We start from the raw sequence: 15,513 nt of genomic DNA on the forward strand, positions 1-15,513 counted from the left end.
TCTTTAGATAAAGCTATAGTATCGAAATAGCTAAGGATTAAAAACAGGGACAATGAAAGCAAGAATTAAAAGGGAAAAAATGTAAACCAGGAATTGAAGTTAAAAATAAAGTTGGAAACTAGAAAACAATCCTAGCGCTACAGACTACTTGAATAATTGACTGCCACTCATATAGAGTGTCCAGCACTGTATACACTGACATCCACAGTGCACTGATCAGGGTCAAATGACACTACCCTAGTGTTTCACAAAAACAAGAGTTGTCATCAAAATAAACTTTGTCAAAACAACTGAAATTTAAAAAAAAATCCTTGAATTAAAATATGTGAAATAGACAAAACCATATGTATAGTGTTGAATAGCACAACAGCTCCAGTCCTACTGCCACCTTAAAATAAATAATACATTCTTAAAAGGGGCATTCTATTGAAGATCTTAATGGACTGTTTGTCCAACAAACAAAGTAAATACAATCATTGAAAGGTTCATCCATCCCTTGAACACTCGTCTTTGTGTTAGATTTCAACTTTGTAGTTTACAAATTTGCCTTTAAGAAAGTCTGATGATAAAAAATTCAAACATTCATCAAAAGGCATTTATGAATTTGCAAGAAATTCTATTTGCAAAATCTGAACAAAACAAAATTAGAAAAACCTAAAAATGTCAAAGCAATCGATACTTTGTTTTTCTTTTAGTCCATCAATTAAAACAAAGGAATGTACAAAAACTTTATAGTTTTTGGCACTGATGTTTATCAGAGAACAATAGTGCAGAGTATCACTGATGTTATTAGCAGAAATGTTTTGAAGACTGGCTCTGAGTACGAGTGCATTGTCAGTGTAAACATTCTTAAATAATGTATTGCTTCTTTGGATATCCTTGTGAGGTATGATTGAAATATTTATTTGTACATAGGTAAGAAATAATAAAAATATTTATTTGGCCAGAAAAGGCGAACTTCCCATTACAGAGCTGTTTACATGAGCTGTATGTAGGTACTGGGTTTATCTGAGAGAGCTCATGTTGTTCGACTGCCATATGTAGTGTCTGAGTCTATCACTCACGGCTCTTTCAGCATTAGTAGGCATTACTTAAACGAAAGTTCACAGCCTAGGGCTATCTAATAATTATTAGAGATAATCTGTAAGACAGGCCTCCAAGCACACATTATATTTTTGAAATGTATCATTGTAGTGAGTCACGCTATAGTGTTGGTTTTATTTTCATTTGTAACTCTTTTTTAGAAGTTTCATTTTGGTTTAAATAGTTACTGGGGTGCTTACCTTGAACGTTTTAAATGCAGTCCTGATGTAGCTCTGGTGAAGCAAACAGAAGGATAGCTGTGAGGGTGCACACATCCGTGGCAGTGCAGGGCAGGGGACTCATGGAGAGCAACACGAGTCATCTGCACCTAGATGGAAGGAGACATTCCAGTGTGAGGTACAGAATTGTGAGGAATAGAGGAAGAGGTATCAAAATCATTTCAATGTGAATTAAAGTAACTGAGACAGTGAGAAAAGAGATTACTAATTGGAGAGTAGTCGAAGTTTGATTGTTTGTGGTCATAAACATCCTCAAGCATGGGCACAGAAATAAAGGATTTCTTCTGGATAATTGAATTTAGATCAAACCATGAGAAAGTGTGCTAGGTAATTGGAGGGTGCAGGGTGAGGCATCTGACAAGACTGACGAAGGGATCTTGTGGGCATATAAAAGTGGGAAGAGGGACATTTAGAGGTGGTCTTTTAATCTTCAGTGATGGTATTGAGCATGTGTTTAATGGACTATGCACTGCAGTACTCTTGAGCTGTCTGGATAAAGATAAGAAGAGGGTCACGTAACTCTTCGATTATCCCATAGTTTGGTGTTTCTTAAACTATGGGTCACAGACATGTTTATCTAAGCCAAATTCTGTACTGAGTGATGTATTGATGTACATCTCTCTCTCTGTAGTGTAGTATGTGAAACACTGCCATTGATCAATCAGAGAGAATGTTCATTTCTTTCATTCAAAATATAGTAAATACTTGTTATGAAGCCATCTCTCCTCTCACAACCAGTGTAATAACTGAGATGACCGAGGAGCAAAGACACATACAAACAACACAGAGAAGCTTTTACATTGGAGAAGGACTACTTTGAAATTTCAAAATAAAAACAATGGACGTGACAGAAGAATGTGATGATTTTTGGGGTTTTGTGAAGAATAAGTGAAAAGGGTCGGTATTTATATAGGGTAGCAACAGTGTTGTGTACTTCAAGCAGGTTCATTGGCCACACACAATTGGTTGGTGCTTCATTATGTATTTGCTGTTATGACATACATTAAATCTTTAATAGATGTACAAAGAAGACAGTGTATTGAAATTTAACATGCTTCGGCAAAGACGAATTCCTTCTCCTAACACTATTTTAAAGTGGGTTGGTAAATTTCAGTCTATTGGTAATGTGAGGGAAATGTTTGGACCATTGAGAACTGTAAGAACAGTAGAAAATATCAGAAGGTTGAGATGAGCTGTGACATTCAGCATGATGTTAGTCAGTGACATTTAACATTTCAAACTGAGCTGTTAGGTATAGGTATCCAATTACCTATATAAATGAATAGTGCATACATTTTTTAGGAATAGTTTAGCTGCTATTTTACTCAGTTTGTTAAACTATATATTTTAAGAAAAATCAGGATATGTTAAAGGTTTTGCAGACTCATTTCAAAACGTATATTGTTATTTTAATGGTGGGACTCATTTGAAAAACGTTATGTAAAAAAAATGTTATTTAAGAAAAGGCAAATAAACTGCATTATTTAATTTTTTGACTGCTTTATTCCTTGCTTGGTGCCATACGTTAAAGTATTCTTCATACCGTCTTTTCTAAAATCATCACATTCTTGCATTGCACCCCAAGAATTTATTTCTGTCAGCTTTACTAAGCTTGCACTAATTATTTACACTGGCAGTGAAGTATCTCAGAAGTCTATTCCAGTTTTGAAAGACTTTTATTAAAAGCATGGGAAAGGTGGGATAAATAATCTATATATTTTCTTTACACTTTTCACTTTTAGTAATATTTGCGTCAGATACATGCTTGAAAGCAAACAAAAACATTTACTGTTTTATATTATATGGACATTTTTATTTGGCTATTTATAGCCCCATTGTCATTATTATAATAATCCTCCTCTTAAGTCCGGATGTGGTACCAATTTTATTTTTTTCTGGAGGGAAAAGAACTGGGAGTTTGGTCGTGCTTCCTTTTGGATTGGTGAGTCTTTGGTTCCCTTCTAGCAGCCTGAAGAAGGGTGAGGAGTAATAGATGAATGATTGTGCTTTTGTCTCTTTTGAATTTTTCATTTTTTATTAATTTTTTTTTATACACTTAAGAACTATAATTTGATAGACTTGTTTGCATGACTTTTTTCACTCTCACTGATTGAATTTCAACTTTTGAGACTTATAATATTTTGATATCTATTTTTAATAAAGAGCTGTCTGTTTTTGTCTGTGTCTGTCTCCCTCACCCTGGTTTATCTTCCGTTTGACTGCTAGATACATCCTGGTTAGGGTATGTGGTGGGTACAGGGCATAACAACCATTAACTAAGATAACACACTGCACAACAAACAATCCAAATTATGCATACTCTTTGGTTTCCCACCCTTGCTTTCTCTCTTCGACCCCAAGAGGTGTGAAATGCAATGTCAATCAATAATGGTAATTCATGTATCATTAACATGTAATTACGTATGCTCATCCTTCAAAGACATGCACTAGAATTACAACTTGTAAAGTGTTTTAGTGTAACTGCAAATTATATTATCATCAATTCCTAAAACCCTCCTACTCATCAGCCAAACATAGCCACAAAGACCTTTAAACTTAAATACTAGAATCATTAAATGCACCACTCAAATTTGTTTGCAAAACAGTTGCAAAACTTTCAGAAGCAAATAACTTTCTCCTTGAATAAAACTATAATGACTTCAAGGTTCAATAATAAAGTCTTTTATGTCTAAAACAGTCAGCAATGGGTCTCCTCAATTACAAAACAGTCCAGTGAATTGCCTAACTAACATAATGTTCCTTAAGGCAAAGGTGGCACTGAATGAAACAGGGAAAGGCCCGCAGAGACAGAGATAACCCACAATGTGAAACATATCCACATGTCAATGTTATCAAGCAGAGAAAGTTACAGTATAGTAAGTTTTGCTACAGCAAAATGTGTCTCTTGAACGGGAAACAGAATCTCTCTAAAAGAAACCTCCTAGTACCCTGCAAGAACACATGAAACAAATTGCTAGGATACTTGATGGCAAACATCCCAGCACACATTGCTGATGACCGCTGACAGAAAAGGGATGTGGAATGTTGGCAGAAAGTCAGCTCAGGTCCCCCACATGAACATTGTGGATTTCCAATAATGGAATGAGTGGGAACTTAGCTTTGCTTAAAGGCTTGTCAAAACTGAGCGGTGCACTCTGGGTACCACTGACATGACTTTCCTAAGATGTTTTAAACTTATAACTGACCCAGAAAGGGAGCTTTGGGTTTGTTCTGTAATTGCACTGCAGGGTCAGTGTAACTACTACACCTCAGTGGTGTCCAAATGAATGTAGGGCCATAAGATACATTGGACTGAATGTTTGCTGGCAAGGTGGAGAGAGGCTGGAAGTCCTAGAGAGACAGAGGTGAAGATATCGCACTGTTGTGATACCAGAAGCTCCATCTACCCATCCTGATATAGAGGCCAAAAACTGTGACTAGTCAAGTCTAGTGGGACATTTGTTTGCTTGTTTTCTATTTCATTATTTGTATGTGTTTTTAATAAAATGCCATTTTTAAATTTGGACAATTTTATTAGTGTTATTCAAGTCTGAAGAGAATCCAGGAGGTGTCAATCTTCAGTAGAATCCTAAAGTTTGTTTTGAATATTTTTAATTTTCAAACTGTATTTCCAAAGTCATACATCTTATTAATTCTGATAGTCAGAGCAGGTGCATTAAAACTAAACTGAATCACTAGATTGTCTTCTCTTGCTTTAAATTCATATGCATTTCGTGGCAGACATGAAACGTGTTGGACATTTAAGGACAAACAACCATCGATTAATTGGAATGAGAGTCAAATTTAAAATGGCATTTTTTCTAAGCTTATAAAGCAAGGTACCTATACATATAACAAACAGCTCCAAAGAACTGCAAATATTAACCCACAGTGTTCCTTTATAGGAAGAAATTAAAAAAGCAAAATTTTGATTTGTCTGCCATGTATTTAGAAGATAGAGGCACACGAAATATGAATTACTTTTTTTCTTCAATGGTTGACATTTAGTTCAAAAGCCTTTTATATCAGATACAATACCTTAAATAACACTGATACAAAATACATTATTGATTTTCCTTGTTTTATTTCAACATAACTTCAATGTTTTTATCGTCCCCAAACAAAGCATCAATAAACCAATGTCAGCAAACCAGTGCGGAAGCTGGTAAAGATGCCCTCCACAATGCTTTGACCTCCTTTCAGCTTCTGGCTCAGGTAGCATTACTAGTATCAGTTCCGTCCATGAAAATGCTCATTTTTCCACTGTTTGTTATTCTTTCTATGGGGACTTCACTTTCCTTTCATGGTCTAAAGAAATATTATGTCAATTAGTTAATCTAAATTGTCAAGAATGAGCACACATGTGTCATCCTGGCCTTGCAAGTGACTATTGCTGCATAAAGGCTAGTTCCACCAGGTTCAGCAGAGCTTCAAAATTCACATAGCCCTGTCCAGGAAAAAATATGCACAATAAAAATAGATAAGTTATTTATCATATAATAGGAGCAATATATTGCTAATTCAATTTTGTATGTATTGAATATTGATTGATGCAATCTTATAATGTTGGCAACGTTACCCATTAATAATAATATGAGATTGTCTATTTACTGTAGATACTTGACAAATGCTTCCTGGGTTTAAATTTTGAACTTGGCTTTCTAACTTCTTGGGAACTTTCTCCAAGAGGTCTAAGGAAGTAATTCTTTCTATCTATAGGATCCAGTCAAACGATTTGAAAGCTATCCATGATATATACTGTATATACTGAATGATTGAGCTGAATGTTAAGAGAGCACCTTTTGCTAACAATTATGAGTGTCAAACATCTCTTCTATCCTCCAACATAAATATTGGAGATGAAAAATAATGAATTTACCCAGCCACATTTATAATTTTTTTTTTTGCCATTTTTTTTGTTTTTTGGATAATGCAGTCCTTGGAGGCACTGTGTGAAGCTACACCATGCAGAGAATCGCGCTGTGAGTATTTGAAACTGGAACTTTTGAAGTAAAGTCATACTGCACAAATTAAAACATGAAATCCCCATTCAGGAGATAATGATCCATAATTAATCAGGAGTAAAAGTTCAAGGGAGAGTGATCATTTTTTTTTCTTCTATCTTCCCAACGAGAGCGCCTGAGTGGTGTGAAGGGCTGTCTTCCTCTCTTCTTCTCTGCCCTTCTGCAAGCTGAGATGCGCTCAAGGGGACTTTTCTGAAGCTTTCGGATCAGGCAGTGAGAGCTTTTAACCCCTACTGAGGCCTCCGACTATGTCATATATATTTATGTGTTCTGTCTGGCCTTCGCTCTGACAGCTGCTGGGGCAATACACTGTGAAGAAGTCTTAAAAGTCTTTTTATGAGCACTACCCAGGTGGCAGCACTGTTCAGATTCACTTCCCTTTGGAACTTTAAAAGTTTACTTTGACACAATTGAAGACAATAGGGCTGTGCGTTAACCTCGGAAAACTGGCAGGGGGTGGTGAAGTTAGTGGGGGGCTTTCATTTCCAAAAATTCAAATGTGTAAAAAGAAATGGCAATGAAGAAACTTTACTTGCATTGTCATAGAGTAATGCTCAACCAGGAGCAAACAATGTGCATATCTTTCAATTAAATGATGCATAATCAATAAAAATAATATTAGTGACAATTTGAGTATGAAAAATTTCTTGACAGGCATAGGTTATACTACTTAATTGATGACAAAGGGGATTCATTTGTCATGTTGGCATCATTTATCAAAAATGAACTCATAACTAACTTAGTCTGTGCAAGCCTACAACAGCATCTAATTTCTTCACTTCCCAAATTAAAAACATTAAAAAATACAACCTTCTTTTATTACATTAGGGCTCAAAACTGGGGGGGAAATGGGTAAAGCTGTGTCTGGATGGCAGAGAAATGGAAGGTGAGAAGATGTTGCTTGAGGCAAAGCTGTTGTTATATGTGTTACTAAGAGAAACAAAGACAAAAAGTTGGTTTGAAATGGTTTTGCTAACTGAGAAGGATGTTAATGTATTAGATTGGCCCCTGTGGGGTCTCATTTTCATTTATATTTGTTTATTTCTCTGACTGTGAAGTATAGTCAATGTTAAAGGAATCAGTCCATGCATACTCCTCAATGGCTCCAGTTACTGCAGTAATAACACATAGAGAAAAAGGATTTATACAGACAGATTTGAATCCCTTTAAACTTTATGAGGAATAGTTGTATGAAGAACAATACAAATATAGCTTTGGTTAAGACGTATGGAATTGTGCTTCAGATGAAATGTTTGTCAGCAAATTGATGTTATAGTTTATAGAAAGTAAATGAAACAACATCTCACATAAAATGATGGCTCTTATTTTTAATCAACTTAATTTGTGACCACAATATGATAAGGAACAAAGTTTTTGTGTGGCACATCTTTGGAAGTACCATAAAAGCTCTTGTGTGTCTAGTGTGAGCCTCAAGGATGCCCAAAGCACATCGATCACATCACAGTATGAAATCTGTCCCCCACTGAAACGATAACCCCTGTCTTTTCACAAACATTAAACATTTATTCACTGGAAATGTGTCAAAATGAAGGCGTGAAGTCTGTGTAACTAGATAGATAGATAGATAGATAGATAGATAGATAGATAGATAGATAGATAGATAGATAGAGGAGAGCATGTGTGCACCAGTTTCCCCTCCTCTGTCCTTCAACAAAGTACATACTGTACCTCATAAGAGCCTGGAGGATGATTGTGCGACAGACAGACAGACAGACAGACAGACAGACAGACAGACAGACAGACAGACAGACAGACAGACAGACAGATAGATAGATAGATAGATAGATAGATAGATAGATAGATAGATAGATAGATAGATAGATAGATAGATAGATAGATATTCCAAAAGCATCTCCAGTCCAAAGCAATGCTAATTTAAATTCTGCCTTTCTATATACGGTTCAGTTAGGCTACTCTGTAAACAGCTGTGCCACATTTGCACACTTTAAGTTGTTTTGTAATCTTGTCTTAAATTGTACTTTTCCCTTGTGCGTCTTGTCTTTAATGAGCTAACTTGTATTGTTACCCAATACATTTTTAAAATTTACAGTATTTAATTATTTACTCTCTTTGTGTTTTCTTTTAAAGTGCTCTGTACATGCTATATCTCGGATGCATACTACAGCTCTACCCATCTGCCACAGTCTATCAGACGAGTGAATGCATTTAAACTACTTTTTGAAAGTATAATTGATCAGCCATTGTTTTTCATTGACTGCTTTTTGCATTAGTGTCAGATTTTATATTTAAATGCTAATTATAGAAGCTCTGCACTGACAAAATGAATAAATATGTTTTGACAGTTCTTATGCTCAAGTTTAGAAAGCTTGTTTTCATTAATCCTTGCCTCTGAACCTACCTCATTCACACTGATTTATTTTTGTTTTCTTTAATTTAGAAACTGCCTGATAATGGACGACTAGCCATAACAGCACATCTTAGCATCCATAGAAAGAAGGCTGTAATTCTGGATGCACACACAGCACTTTCAGCTGTAAGTGCAAAAAAAAGGATGAGTAAATGGATAAAAACCTTGTACACTTACATGCTTTTATATACTTGTTCTATAGGTACTTGGTTTCTCACATTACTCTTTATTGAATTAAATAACGTTTAAGCAGAAAATAGTTTTTATACACAGTGTTTTAAGTGGGAATTTTCATTGGGAATTAGTTCTTCTTGCTTTAAAAACTTTAACTTTTGTTCTCATGATTGCTCTAAACCAAGTAACCTATGCCTGGCTATGTGTAAAAACTGGCAATAAATAAATACCATCCATCCATCCCACTATATCCTAAATACAGAGTCACAGGGGTCTGCTGGAGCCAGTCCTAGCCCATCACAGGGCACACACACCCACACACCAAGTGACAATTTAGGATCACCAGTGTACCTAACCTGCATGTCTTTGGACACAGGAAGAACATGCAAACTGCATGCAGGGAGGACCCGGGAAGCGAACCCAGATCTCCTAACTGCAAGGCAGCAGCGCAACCACTGCACCGCCTTAAATAAACACCAAAAATGTCTAAAGTTTGTGGAGCAATAAAGATGGAGAAAATGGCACACGTGGCTGCATGCCAAAATGTAGTATTAAACTTAATGCAGTAATACAGTTATAAACACGTCTGCATCAGCCTGCATTTTTAGGCAGGTTGTCTAAATTGTAGTTTTGTTGGGTATGTTTATTAGTATCCACAAATTCACTGTATTCATTTTCACATGTTGCACACTGCCTTCATTTCTGGGTGTATGCTGTATGCTACTTTCAAATTTGCGTAATCATCTGTCAGTTGCACTTAGATATACTGTAAGGATGAGGTTTAGTATTTGTCTGTCCTTGATGCTTCACAGACTAGAAGATCTCCTTTCCACTGATCCCCAGGAGCCAGGTGCTACCAGGCTAACCCTGATTCCTTTTTTATTTCCTCCTCTCTTTTTTCTAAAGGTTTCTTTGACTGTCCTTGAAATAGGAAAACTCTCTGGCTTCATAACATAATGTAACATTTTAAATCTTCTTAATCAAAGTGAAGATCACATGGCCGAAACTTGTCCCCGAAGCGCTGGGTGCTAGGCACAAAACATGGGACACCAGCTAACAGAAGGCCTTATATATACTTTGACTTGCCAGTTTATTAGGTTCGCCACACCCCAACTTTTCACCAATACTACATTTCAACACGTTATACGTCAAGAGATGGTAATATGATGTTTAAATAGGACAGAACAGCATTTCTAACATTGGTTAGTGTTCAGCTGAGCAAAACAAAAGACCATGGTGATTTTGAACATGACATGATAGTTTGTACTATGCATATTGGTTTCAGCTTCATCTAACTGGTTGTCATAATGGGATCTTCACACATAAACTTTTCAAATATTTGCTGATAGTGATATGAAAAGTAAAAAAAAACTACCAATGACAATCAAACCCAAAGGCAAAACTGTCAAAGGAGACTTGTACATACAAAAAGACAGACCTAGCTATGCCAATTGCATCCATATTCAGCATCGAACCACTTGTTGGACTTTATCTTCATTAGGCCACTACAACAGACGACCATGCTGGATACTGACATTGTCAGTGAAAAACAAGAAAGCATGTCTACAGTGAGCACAGATGCATTAAAACCAGACCCTTAAGGACTGAAAAAAAGTTGTTTGGTTTAACATATCCTGGTTCCTTTTGCATCATGCTAATAGAAGGCTCAGAATTGTACACAGGCAACATCAGTTGGACTCTGGCAACTTCATCCTAAGGAACCATCCAATGTAGGTGTGAACATTATAGGCCAGTGGTGGTGGTGTGGTGAAATGGAGAAGGTTATCTTTACCCACATTACTGCCCCTGATACTCACTGAAGGCACTTCTGAACATAGTTGCTGAGCTCATCCCTTTAAGGCAGCAGTCTATCCACACACAAATGGGCACTTCCAGCATGATAGTATACCATGTTATAGGGCACATATCATCACTGAATACTTCCGGGAAGGGGACATGTTTTTGGTCTTAGCAGGGCTGGAACAGTCAGCAGATCTCAACCCTGTCAAGCAACTTTGGGAAGCTGTGGAAAGAGCTATTCACATCAGGTCTATGCAGCCTATCAATTTGCAGTAGCTGTGCATTGCAGTCATTTCATCAAAGGTACAATATTCCTGAACAATCTGTTGAGCATCTTGTAGAATTCATGCTGCTCTTCAGGTAAAGCAGAAGCCGCACTCAACTAGATAGGTGGACCTGTAATTCATAAAAATGAGTTGTACAGCCACAGTGACCCAGCATATTCTTACTCTCTTTTATTGCACTCTTACTATCTTGCTGTTTTTAGAAGGAGTGCTTGCTATGACACACTAAGATGGTGAAGGTGGGGCTGCAGAGGATTCACTGTTTTATAAAATCCCTGACTCCCTCTGGTTTGGCAACGTGTTCACTTACTTGAATAGTAGAGTACCAGTTCTTCTGGGTGTTCTTGTTTTTTGCCTTCCAATTTCCACACTTTTGAGTTTAGAATATTTTACAAGCTGCAGGATACTTCACATACCATTGTTTGCTTACCAAACAGCTAAACTCTACTCTTTTGAAATCTATTGCAGAATTATTTTTAATACTTATGCAGCTTTCCACTTCAGCCACATGACTCAGCAATTTATTGCAGTTTCCCACTACTGTTTACGCGAAGAGTTTGTGATTTACTATTTAATTAAGAGGCTTCTACCTGATGAAAGTTAAAACTTTTCCAGGTATTTTGCAGACATAAATAAGTGCCCCATGTAAGGTTTTTTTGTTCACGAATAAAATATACACTACTTGGCCTGTCAGAAAAGAACAGTGGTTCCCTTTTCTATGCCTCGCACCCCTAGAATATATCTTGCACCCCCTACAAAACTATTACATTTGGAGATGAATAAGTCAAATTTGTAATATTTGATACATAAATTGAACCACATACAGTACTGTGGGTGAGCAAACTGAACTAAAAAAAAGCTTTTAACACAGAGCAAAGGATTTAAATATAAATTGAACACTTTATCTTTAGAAATCTCAATATTCTTGAAAATATCTTCGTAAAGCTTAGACTATCCCACGAAGCATCAAGCATTGTGGGGAAATGACACATTATCAATGATCAAGGGGTGTAGGGGATTGGAAACCCCCATGAAGCAACAGGGGCCAGTGGGCCGCTAAGCAATGAAACACAGTTGATAAGCTTTGTCCCCAGATAACGCCTGCACTGCAGCTCAAAAACAAATGCGCCACACAGTTAAAATTGCTGCGCTATTACCAAGACTGCCAGCAGGAGAGGTGGGATAAGTATAAGCAGCAGATGTTGCATCCAATTCAGTCCCCATTGTCCCCCCGTGGCAAAAATGTCAATCAGACCTCGAAATCAGTGACATTTCACAATCAGGGCTTGCATAGAGATCAATACTGGACCTTACCCTACTCTACAGATCATTGCAAAGTCTAAATTCCAATCTCTTTAAAAAAATGTTATTCGCCTTTACGAACACTCTGCCCATAGCAAGGAACCTGCAAGAATGTGGATTTCTGAGGCTCATTCACAGGTGACAATCGTGTGTGCAATGCTTGATTCATTTCTTATCATAGAACAGGAGCACTAATTAATAAATAACCTACAAATGATGGCACACTGCAACACACCGATTGCACCACGATAAAGTCGGACAGTGCACCCCACTCAATTTTGACAAATTGCGATGCAGCCCTCCTCTTTGTTGCCCACCCTGAAATGCCATCACATACCTCCTGGGGGTGTGGATACTCCAGGGAGGAGTACCCAGAGTAGGAAATGCAATTGAGTCCTGGATTGTTGGTTTTCTCTGCATTTTGTCAATCAGAGCTGGTTGTCTTGGCAGAACTAAATATAAGGCTAGTGTGCAAGTCATCGCAGGGAAAAGTCATGCACACAGTTATATGAGGAAAATTTCATTTTGCCATTCAAACATAAAAGCAAATTATTACTGTGTGGCCTGCAGAGGCCGTTCTTGCCACTCAAACCCGACACACCTTCCTCTATTTCCCACCTGTACAGCACAATTCAAGCACAGTGTTGTACATGGCAAAACATACACCTTTTTTCTTCCATTTTCTTTCTCTTCCACTCTCTTTCTCTCTCTTTGCCTCCACTCCTCCTCCAGCAAGCTTTGTCCGCCTCCTCCCTACTCTGGCTCCCAAAGTAGTGGTGGCTGGCTCCTTTTATGGGGCACCCAGAAGCGCTCCAGGTGCTCAACGACTTTCTTCTGGCAGGACTTCTGGGTTTGGCAGAATTGCTGCCATACAGGGCTCAACAGCACCTGCAGCACCCCCTGGAGGTGCCCACGGAACTCAACAGGGTTGCACCAAGCACCAACTTCCATGGAGCCCTGTGGGAGTCTGAGGCACATCTGCAACCCAGGGGGGCTACCATCTATCAGTCCGGGGGAGGTAATGCTCTGAAATTGTTCTTTTCCCCCTGGTCCTTTCAGAATAGAGGCCCACCACACAGGAACACACAAGAAATCCCTTGCAGAGAAAGGGAAATCACACCAAGTCAACAGATACTGGGAACTAAACTGAGAACCAAAAACAGGTTCTTGAAGCAGTGAGGCAACAGGGCCAACCACTGCACCGTAGTGATTCTCTCTCTCATACTCTGTCATCCTGCCTCAGTAGCACTTGTGAACATTGTCAGAGAACAGGAAACAATGGAGGAACAAGGCGTAAATTTCACACTGAAGAAAGCGCAGCCTTTGTTGTGACATGGCTGTAAGTGCACAGTGCTATATTGGGCTACCAGAATATCAAACATGTACATTGTGCAATTGCCTTCGTAAGAATTTATAAATTATTTCTGCTATGTGTATATACTATGCAGTATATTTTACTTATCTATCAATAATAAATTCTTATCAATATACTGTGCAGTATATTTTACATTTCTATCAATAATAAATTCTTATCAGGCTTTCAAAAAAAGAAGTTGCAGATGCTGTTGTGTGATATGTGCTGTTTTCACTTTATTTATTTGTACTAAAATGTTTAGTGATATCTGATTCTGATCAAAAAAATGCTAAATGCACTACAGAACAACTAATGACCTGATTAAATGTACTGCAAATATAACAATATCTTTGTATTTGAAAATGTGAAAGCATACACAAAAACCAAGATATATTCATATTGTATATACATATTATTTATTGTCATTTTTTTCTTCTACCTATTAAATATTGCAGGATCTGTACAATTTCAAAGTGTTTTCAGAGTTCCTACCAACATCTGTGATTTAAGAAGAACTGGTTTAATTCTGTGTACTTGGTTTTACAAAAAAGAGAAAGGACTTGTAATTGTCACTAGTGTATAAAGTTACTGATTTAGAATGCACTGTTTAACAACACAAGGCAGAAGGAGCAGACTGTGAGTCTTGTCCATCTAGCAGTTGAGCCATGAATTTTATAGTAGGTAAACATGTAAATTAAAGGGTTTTACTTGGTTGCCAATGCAATATTTAAGGCTTCTTTCTACACTCCATAGAAAGGCTCTTTGTTTCAGGCACTGCTATGGCACCATCTAGTGGTGTTTTATCTACTAATTGGATCAATGTGACAAATCTACCTGCAGTCTACTAAGGTATATTGAGATGTGTAGGCTTTAAGATAATGCATAAGGATACTGGGAAAGGTTAAAATGTTGAGGAAATGTACAGATAATTTTTTTACTGGTTATCTCCGCAATGTCTTAGGAAGAAATAATTTAATAATGTATCAGTTCGAACGTACTGAAAAACTCCTCATTTAAATATTTCTGGAAATTAAAAAAAATATACTATTTTTATATATAGAACTTAAGATACTGGAAGTGGGAAGCATGGCACAGAGGCTGATTGTGTGGCAGGTTACTGCTGTCCTGTAGCAGCTGTTTATTTGGATCTAGTTTGCTTTTGTGCTTTCTAGTGTTATGTTTTTCCTCCATACTTCAATGTAGAATTGGTGATATACAGTTAATATTGGTAGCGGCTTTCATGTTTAATTTAGAATTTTTAAAAATACATGTTCATTTTTCTTATTATATTTAATGTTTTAACAACTTTCGTCTTGCAAGAGGCTTTGTTTGGAGTATTGTGAATGAAAAGTCACTTCGTAAATAACAGGTCAGATCTCTGTACGTGTTTGTGTGTGATATGTGAAAACACATTTTCAAAACGAAAGCATCAGGCCATACTGAACATGCATAAAATATGCTCACAAGTGATAACGGATGTTTTCCAATATCAACTGGCAATTTATTGCGTGAGAAGTTTCCAAGTGTAGAGTTGTTCAGAGTAATTTCCTAGGCTGAGGCTCTTTAGCTGCATTTCTGCACAGGTCAATATGCTCACTCAAGCATTTCCTCCTGTGGCTAAGCCTTCATTAGGTTGACAGCTTTTGAGCAACTGAAACTGCAGCATTTCCTTGTAGAAATGTGTTTTTTTTTTTGTATTTTTATAAATGATCTTCATTTACATCTCTGCGCATGTTTATATAATTTGGAACAAATTTAATTAGTTGCAGATGTAATTAGTTCAGTTTAAAAACTGAACAATTTACACAAAGCCTCCATGATAGTCTCCCACCAAAACTTACAATGTCATCAAGATGGAACATCA

The sequence above is a fragment of the Polypterus senegalus genome, chromosome 10 (genome assembly GCF_016835505.1).
Source record: "Polypterus senegalus isolate Bchr_013 chromosome 10, ASM1683550v1, whole genome shotgun sequence".
NCBI classification, from domain to species: Eukaryota; Metazoa; Chordata; class Cladistia; order Polypteriformes; family Polypteridae; genus Polypterus; species Polypterus senegalus.